General features: G+C 45.2%; 1 protein-coding gene across 1 annotated transcript in view; it reads right to left on the reverse strand.

Annotated features, from left to right (window-relative positions):
- FES (FES proto-oncogene, tyrosine kinase) overlaps window positions 1-9,672 on the reverse strand; it is a 248,334-nt gene extending 238,662 nt beyond the window's left edge. Inside the window, exon 1 of the mRNA XM_089689378.1 lies at window positions 9,403-9,672. The gene's annotated coding sequence lies outside the window, so the exon portion shown is untranslated. The remainder of the gene's footprint in view (window positions 1-9,402) is intronic.
- Window positions 9,673-9,886: the final 214 nt, after the last annotated feature.

Here is a 9,886-nt window from a genome sequence, read left to right on the forward strand (position 1 = left end):
TAGGTGAAGGCGGGATGGACTGGCCATTTGGAAACTCGGGCACTGCCAAAGGGCCCGGGGTCAGTAGGGGGCCCCATGAGATGCCCCTGGTACCTTTTTCATAGGCTTTTTTGAGTTTGGGCAAGGACACAGGGGCCCCATGATCCCCTATTGCCCGGGGACCCTATGAGTTGTCAGTCCGCCCCTGGGTGAAGGCCATTTACACACCTCATGAAACCTGAATGGAATACTTCCAGGACGTTGCTAGGATGTTGCTAAGTGAGACCTTATCATTACTGCTCACCTCCACCATCACAAGAGTGAGCTCTCAGACTCTGGGCTCAGAGCTACTGCATACGTCCCAACTTTCTGAGATGGGAATGAGAGACACCTATTAGCAAAAGTGTGTAGGCACAGGACTAAGGTTCAAAAAAGTAAATAAGCGAGCGCAAATGTATATATGTGTATACAGGCAGCTGCTAGCACCTCAGGGCATAGGTAACGGTCCCAATAAAAATATGTAAATGGATAATGTGCAGCACTATAAACATATAAATAATACAGAATATATAAATGATAATTAATATTAAATATCAATGCAAAATATTAAAGTGATATTCAGTGCAATTGTGCATAAAAGTGAATAAATAAATGTCCGTATATATCTCAAATCTCATCAGCAGAAAAATGAGTAGTACTAGTCCTCAGGTTAAATCGCAATACATCCAAGTGAAAAAAGAGGGAATCCACCACCTCTGATGGGTGTACACCCACCAGAAATTAAATGTAAGCAGGCATTGGTTATAATCTGTCACCTCATTCCTTTTAAAGCAAACTTATTAATTACACAGGTTCTGCGGCTGATTAAGGTGGTAATTAACCGCTTCAAGACCGCCATATAGCAGAAGTACTGCTACAGGGCGTCAGGGATGCGCAAAATATATATACGTGATTTTGTATTTCCGAGTAGGGTGGCGCACGCACTCCCTACCTGCACCACTATTGGCTCCTCGGCATGTCAATCACCGGGTCAATCACCACCAATTTTCGGACGGGACTCAGTGATCGCCAACAATACAGATCTCTGTCAGCATGAACAGGCTGCTTTGTATTGCTCTGCAGAGCACAGCAATACAATGCACAACAGAGAAATACAATGCACAACAGAGCAATACAATGCACAACAGAGCAATACAATGCAGCTTGCAATGCACACAGTTAACCCTTTGATTCCCCAGATGTTAACCCCTTCCTGACCAGTGTCATCAGTACAGTGTCAGTGCTTTTTATTAACACTGATCACTGTATTGGTGTCACTGGGGATGTCAGTGGCAGTTAGTCAGTTCCCCGCCATTGTCAGAATGCCCACCGCAGTCCCGCAATAAGTCACTGATCGCTACCATTACTAGTAAAAAAAAAAAAAGTATATATACTGCCATTTGTAGATACTATAACCTTCACGTAAAACAATTTACACGTATTGGGATTTTTTTTAGCAAAGACATGGAGCAAAATACATTTTGGCCTAAATATATGACAAAATTTGATTTAAATTTTTTTACAGGCCATATTTAATAGCAAAAAGTCAAAAATATTTTTTATTTTTTTCAAAATTATAGCGCAAAAAAAAAAAAACCCTGCAGAGGTGATCAAATTTCACCAAAAGAAAACTCTTTGTGGGAAATAAAGGCCATAAATTTCATTTGGGTGCTGCATTGTATGACCGCACAATTGTCAGTTAAAGGGATGTACCACCGTATCAAAAGAAATGGTCTGGTCAGGAAGGGGGGCGGGGGGGAAATCCTCTGGAGGGCAAATGGTTAAACTCACTTAGTGCCCTCTCTGCATTAAATTAGCCCCAGAACCTGTGTAATTAATATGTGTTTGGTTTAACACCTCGGTCGCACTGGGTGTGACTTGGCATACCATGAAACTTGTAAATCCTATGCCAAGTCGCACCCTATTGTCTGCAATTACAGCATCAAATTGATTTCTGAAGTAGTGCACTACTTTTTTGTGTGATTTGCATAGACATCTCTGTCAGATGTCTTGCAAATCGCACCTGAAATTGGCATCTCACCCAACTTTGAAATTGTGCGACTTCACTATTAGTTTTTACTATTCCTTTTTATTGGCTTTTAACATTTACAAATGCAGCAATTTGGACATTGGATTAAAAGGTTTAGCACTGGGAAACAGTTTTTAATAGAGGCAGCACAGTGGCTTAGTGGTTAGTACGTCTGCCTTGCAGTAAATGGGTCATGGGTTCGATTCCCGACCATGGCGCCTCCTGCATGGAGTTTGCATGTTCTCCCTGTGCTTGCGTGGGTTTCCTCCAGGTTCTCCAGTTTCCTCCCACACTCCAAAGACATGCTGGTAGGTTAATTGGATTCTGTCTAAATTGGCCCTAATATGTGTATGTGAGTTAGGGACCTTAGATTGTACGCCCCTTGAGGGTTAGGGACTGATGTGAATGTACAATATATATGTAAAGTGCTGCGTAAATTGACAGCGCTATATAAGTACCTGAAATAAATAATAAATAGTGCATTTTATATACAACTATATAGATCAGACCAAATGAGGGACAAATGGGGAAGGAGGGACTTTGTTCCAAATAAGGAACAGTCCCTCAAAATCAGGGACAGCTGGGAGCTACGGCTACTGAATCAGGGGAGAGAAGGAGCATGTGAGGGGGTTTGTATCAGAGAAAGAGCTCGCTCCAGTGATGGTATGGGTGAGCAATAATGACTAAGCCTCTCTTAGCAACATCCTGGGAGTTTTCCAGTCAGGCTTCAGGAGGTATGTAAACAGCCCAGGGGCAGACTGACCATTTGGAAACTCGGGCACTGCCCGGGGTCAGTAGGGGGCCCCATGAGATGCCCCTGGTACCTTTTTCATAGGCTTTTTTGAGTTTGGGCAAGGACACAGGGGCCCCATGATCCCCTATTGCCCAGGGGCCCCATGAGTTGTCAGTCCGCCCCTGAAACAGCCTAAACCTATAGCAAGGGTTTTATTGAACTTAAAGCGGAGTTCCACCTGGAAAAAAAAACAAAAGCAGCTACAAAAACTATAGCTGCTGACTTTTAAAAGACCTGTCCCTCGGTCCAGCGGTGTCCTCACCACCTCTGGTTTCACCAGCTGTCTTCTCTCACCGGCACCAGCATCTTCAGTGTGGGCACCCAGCTGTGACAGCTTGCGACTTTACAGCCGGGTGCCCACTGCGCATGCGTGAGAAGTGCTGCACTTTGTGAATGGCCCCGTCGTCTTCTGGGACCTGTCATGTGTCCCAGAAGACTACGGGGATGGAGGGTAGGAGGACAACTTCCGTTTCTGATCGCCTAGGCGATCGCAGCGGAAGTGGGAGCGCGTACCTGTCAAATTCGGGTACCAGCTCCCCAAAGGTGCCAATCCTTAATGGGGAGCGAGGGAGAAAGGCTTAAAGCGGAACTTCCCTTTTTGGGTGGAGCTCCACTTTAAGTCAGAGCTGCACTGTTTGTATTTATCAACAAGGACTAATTATCTACACAGGCAATTTTTTGTAACGGTGAACTAACCCTTACACCATTCCTGGGCACTGTTTGAAGAGCTCCCACTACACACACCAACCAGGCCAAGGGGGTGCACAGTGCCCGGGACCGGTTAAACCTGCCAGTGTGTGTGCACCAGGGGCGGACTGACCATTTGGAAACTCGGGCACTGCCTGAGGGCCCGGGGTCAGTAGGGGGCCCCATGAGATGCCCCTGGTACCTTTTTCATAGGCTTTTTTGAGTTTGGGCAAGGACACAGGGGCCCCATGATCCCCTATTGCCCGGGGGCCCTATGAGTTGTCAGTCCGCCCCTGGTGTGCACCCTAAGCTTTGGTTCACATTATGGTGTGCTGTGTATTGGGCAGCTTATTAATTTCAATGGGCTGCCCTACCTGCCAGTAAGATGGGGAAAGAAGTCCCTGAACTTTATGGAAAGTTGAACGGCACCAAAACTCTTATGACACCATGTTGTTTGGTGTGATGTGTTTTGTAAGGGGGGTGCCATTAAGGATTAATAACATATCTGCTTGTTTGCTAAACAGCAGCGCATTTCTCTTCATGACAGGAACTGACATGCAGATATGTGAACCGAGCCTAAGGCAAGCTATAGACGGTGCAAATTTCTTTCCTGCAACCACGGTGTAGACAGGGGAATCCCTCCCGCTGAGCCAGGGGGATTGGGGGAGCAGCCTCTGTTGGGAGAAGACAGATGATTGCTAGTGGCTATAACAGTCGCTGGCAATAATTGCATGTAAAATCCAGCAGGCTGACTGTAACCAAGTTGATCGATCAACTTTGGTACATTCAGCCTGCCCATACATGATTCAAATCTCAGTCGGTTCCTGTAGGTGTCCCATAGGAAATCATGTTAAATGGACTGTACTGCGTTTCTGCCAAACGTTGCAAAAACGCTTAGGTGTGAATGAGCTTTAATGCTGATAAATGTAAGGTTCTGCACTTGGGGGGTTAAGAATATGCATGCATCATACATACTAGGGGGGTACAACTGGAGGAATCAATGGTGGAGAAGGATCTGGGATTTCTGGTAGATCTGGGAAGAATTACTGTCTCCCTCAGCTAGCTAAAAAACCAGTGGTGTCAGTGGAAATTTGAGAGGCAGAAATTTCTCACTGCTCAAGGAACCCCTGGCAACCTTTGAGGAACCCTAGGGTTCCAATGAACCCTGGTTGAGAAGCCATGTTCTAGGGTTGTCAGTGGTGTACCCCAAGGTTCAGTGTTGGGATCTTTACTTTTTAATATATTTATAAGTGATATAGGGTCTGGGATTAAAAATCCCATTTCAGTCTTTGCAGATGACACCAAGCTGTGCAGTGGAATAACGTCCTTACAGGATGTCTCCAATTTACAAGCCAACCTTAATGCACTGTTTAATTGGGCAACTATGTGGCAAATGAGGTTTAATGTTGATAAATGTAAGGTTATGCACTTACATACTAAGAATATGCATGCATCATACATACTAGGGTGTGCACAACTGGGGGAATCAAGGGTGGGGGAGGATCTGATGGTTCTGGTAGATCACAAGCTTAATAATGGCATGCAATGCCAAGCTGCGGTTTCTAAAGCGAGCAAAATCCTCTCTTGTATTAAAAGAGGTATAGACTCCAGAGAGAGAGATATCATGTTACCCCGGTACAAATCATTAGTAAGACCTCATCTGGAATATGCAGTTCAGTTTTGGGCACCAACTCACAAAAAGAACATTGGGGAACTGGAGAAAGTACAGAGAAGGGCAACCAAACTGTTAAGAGGCATGGAGGAGCTCAGCTATGAGGAAAGATTAGAGGAACTGAATGTATTCTCTCTTGAGAAGAGGAGATTAAGGGGGATATAATCAACATGTATAATACATCAGTGGTTCATATAGTGAACTCGGTGTAGAGCTATTCACCCTGAGGTCATCACAGAGGACAAGGGGGCACTCTTTACGTCTGGAGGAAAAGAAATGTAATCTCCAAACACGGAAAGGTTTCTTCACAGTGAGAGCTGTGAAAATGTGGAATAGACTCCCTCAAAAGTTGGTTCTGGCCAGCTCAGTGGATTGCTTTAACAACTTCCCGTATGGCCCATGTACATAAACGGCCAGACGGGAGCAGTGCAGGAGCGGGTTGCCGTTTATAAACAGCCTCTGTATTCACTGCCTGTGTGCAATCCCTGGGAGCATGTGGCACTGCGATCCAGTGCCTTCTGTGTCCTCCGGACACAGTAGAACACCGATCGCTGTACGGGGCCTCTGTGTGCGGTCCTGATTCATGTGATCCCTGATTGGCCAATCAGTGATCACATGAACAGTAGTAAACAAGATGTCACTTCTGACATCATAGCTTACTACTAGTGAAATCTGTGAATGATCACAGAGATCACATGGTACAAGGCTATTCACAACAGCCCTGTACCATGTGACAAGCTGTGACCAATCACAGCTCTCACGGTATTCCTCAATGGCTGCAAGAATGCAGCCAGAGAGAAGGAGAAATTATTGCTTTTACAGCCTTTATGGGTATAAAAGCAATCAGTGTAAAAAAAGAAAAAAAAATCTTCATCACCCCCCACAAGTAGTATAGGGTCACTATGGTGGCACTGTACTGTTAGGGTGCCAGTATGTTGAAAAAAAAAAAAAAACAAATAATAACATAAAAAAAATAAAAATGTTAAAAAACATTTGGAAAAATTATAATTTTTGGTTATAAACTAATTTGGGTATTTTTTTTTTTTTACTAAAAAGATAGCTGAATACATTTTGGCCAATATTTATGAAGAAAGATTATTTATTTGCAATATTTTATAAGAAAAACACTTTTTTTTCTAAATGTTTGGACTTTTTCATTTATATAGCAAAACAATTAAAATCCCAGTGGTGAATAAATACCACCAAAATAAAGTTTTACCTGTCTCAAAAAAAATGCAAAAAAATTCATATGGGTACAGTGTTGCATGACGGCGCAATTGTCGTTCAAAGTGTGATAGCACTGAAAGCTGAAAATTGGTCTGGACAGGAAGGGGGTAAAAGTGTTGGTATTTAAAGTGGTTAAAAAAGTTCTGGATTCTTTCTTGGATACACAGAATATAACTGGATATAACATTTATAGGTAAAGTTGACCCAGGGAATATCTGATTGCCTCTCGGGGGATCAGGAAGGAATTTTTTTCCCTGCAGGTGCAAATTGGATCATGCTTTGCTTGGCTTTTTTGCCTTCCTCTGCATCAACTGTGGTTGTAGGATTATAACTTTTTTTTTTAATGGTTGAACTGGATGGACTTTTGTCTTTTTTCAGCCAGACTAACTTTGTAACTATGTAACTATATGTGAACCTAGGGAAAGGTACATGTGACAGTCTATTATTTATTGAGTGAACACACTTCTCTATGTAGCTGAGTTGTGACAAGCAATGCTTGTTTACATTCTGCTCTTATCTGGCCAGGTATTGTTACCTTCAATCTATCCATTTAACATGCACCAGACTTAAAGCTGAACTCCTGGGAAAAGGAAAAACTCTCCCTTGCAGTGGGCCTACCCCTGCACTTTAAGGGTTAAATGCTCCTTTAGGTTCAAGGAACGGGAAAAGCACTTTTGCTTGCCTAATGCCCTGTTCCCACTGGCTCCTTTTGTGCTGTTAGAGGGGACCTCGATGTTTATTCTTCCCCATGCTTCAATTGAGATCAAGTACATTGCAGGGTCCAAAGCCTTGCATTGGATTTGTGGATATTAAGGCACCTCTGAAAAGTGATAGTGGGTCAGCAAAGGCTGCCACACTAGCCCTTTATGATACAGATTTTCTTTAATGTATCTTCAGTTCAACATAGTTTCAATACAAGTAAGGGTATGGCCAGGAGCGGACTGACAACTAATGGGGCCCCCGGGCAATAGGGGATCATGGGGCGCACCTGTGTCCCTGCCCACACTCAAAGCACACCCAAAAAGGCCTATAAAAGGTACCAGGGCCATTTCATGGGGCCCCCTAGTGACCCTGGGCCCTTGGGCAGTGCCCGAGTGCTCGAATGGTCAGTCCGCCCCTGGGTATGGCTTAGTTTACACTGGCAGTTGGGGGCAGTAAAAATAGGCAATTGAGCTGCATATTTACCACCTCCACTACCACTAACCCCTTTCCCTGAAGCTGCAAAGGCAGTCAAATGGGTGTACACATGTTGCAGCATGGCAAAGATAACCCCTGCATCATGTTTGACAGAGAGTCAGGGGCAGACTGACAACTCATGGGGCCCCCAGGCAATAGGGGATCATGGGGCCCCTGTGTCCTTGCCCAAACTCAAAAAAGCCTATGAAAAATGGTACCAGGGGCATCTCATGGGGCCCCCTACTGACCCAGGGCCCTCGGGCAGTGCCCGAGTTTCCAAATGGTCAATCCGCCCCTGCAGAGAGTACAGCTACTAAGTGAGACATATTCAAGTACATGGGGCCATGCCAATCACTAGGCTTGGAGTTGTGGTATTCCCATGTATAGCTGTCAGAATTAAAAAAAATAAATAAAACACAAAAACAGTCATTGCAGTAGAGCCTGAGCTGCTCTCTAAAAAGTGATCCACTAAAAAGTATAATTGAGCCCTATAGGTTTTTTGGCAGATAAGATCGAAATTCAGTTCGTTCAGAAGCGACTGACCGAATCTCAATCCATCTGTGGGCGTCCCTGATCCAGGGAAGTCGATCTAACGAGGAACTTCTCTCGAACTGGCTTGTTGACAAGTTTTGCAGTCACTCAGTTGCAGTGCTGATCAGTGTATACTGACAGTGGAGGAGTCCATGCTGTGAAAATACACTAACACCGGCAGTGGCAGCAATTCCTCCTCCAGCTTGCTTGTGTGGATGGGAGAATCCATGCATGTGTGGCCAGCCTAAAACTATTGTTTTCGGTTCCCTTGACCTAAACGAGTACCACAAGGGAAGCCCAGCTGAAAGGGAAGCTCTGTCATTTCTCCAGAGGAGGGCTTTAAAAGGAAAAGGTTGATCTGTTCACCTGCCAGGCTCTCCGTCTTTAGGCATCTAAGCTCTGCAGGTTCCTGGGTTACGTCATGGTGGAATTTCCAGAAATTGTGGAAATTGTAGAAAGGTGCAGTCCTGCTCATTGATCCCCCGGTCCTTTTAATTCTCATACTGTATAAGTGCAGTCCCACTCATTTATCACCCTGTCCTTTTTATTCCCATACTATATCAGTGTGGTCCCACTCATTGATCCCCCGGTCCATTTCATTCCCATATCATATCAGTGCGGTCCCACTCATTGATCCCCCTGTCCTTTTCATTCCCATACTGTATCAGTGTGGTCCCACTCATTGATCCCCCTATCCCTTTCATTTCCATGTCATATCAGTGTGGTCCTGCTTACTGATCCCCCTGCCCCTTTCATTCATATAGTGTATCAGTGCAGTCCCACTCATTGATCCCCCTGTCCTTGCCATTCCCATTTCATATCAGTGCGGTCCCACTCAATGATCCCCCTGTCCTTTTCATTCCCATATCATATCAGTGCGGTCCCACTCATTGATCCCCCTGTCCCTGCCATTCCCATATCATATCAGTGCGGTCCTACTCAATGATCCCCCTGTCCTTTTCATTCCCATATCATATCAGTGCGGTCCCACTCATTGATCCCCCTGTCCCTGCCATTCCCATATCATATCAGTGCGGTCCCACTCAATGATCCCCCTGTCCTTTTCATTCCCATATCATATCAGTGCGGTCCCACTCATTGATCCCCCTGTCCTTGCCATTCCCATATCATATCAGTGCGGTCCCACTCATTGATCCCCCTGTCCCTGCCATTCCCATAGTGCGGTCTGGGCTGATCTGTCAAGTTGCCATTCGCCAGGTGAGTGAGCTGCACAGATCAGTCAACAATGACACACAGCTGACCACTTACCGGTCTCAGGGTCCTATAAGCTGCACTCAGTGACCGCCGAGTCCTTCCATCGTCCCAAGTTTATCTTCTTTGTTCAGACTTGTCCTTGGCGTTGTTCCTTTAGAGTTTCTTGTACATTCCTTGGATTGGTTCAGCAGGTTCCGTCACTTCTCTGCCTCTCTCCAGATCTCAGCAGTCTCTTTTACTGACAGCGAGTGTCTCTGACCTGGCCGATCGATGATCGCAGGGTCCCTGTGCGGTCTCCCAGAGCTCAGTGACTGCTGTGAGTGACTGAACTCCCTTTCTCTGGTTAGTGGCGGTGTTACAGAAGCACTTCCCACACTGATATTAACCCTCCCTGCACCGCTCTCCAGAAACTGAACTCGGGAAAGTCTCCGGCGCTTTGCTAGAAGTAAGGCCAGCAGGGACTGGCTTCTTATTTGAACCATTACCAGCTTATGTTTAGTCAAAGTGTATCTAAACCCAACAAGAATGTGATATATTG

The sequence above is a fragment of the Staurois parvus genome, unplaced genomic scaffold (genome assembly GCF_062004578.1).
Source record: "Staurois parvus isolate SC_StPar_1 unplaced genomic scaffold, SC_StPar_1.0 ptg000472l, whole genome shotgun sequence".
Classification (NCBI taxonomy): domain Eukaryota; kingdom Metazoa; phylum Chordata; class Amphibia; order Anura; family Ranidae; genus Staurois; species Staurois parvus.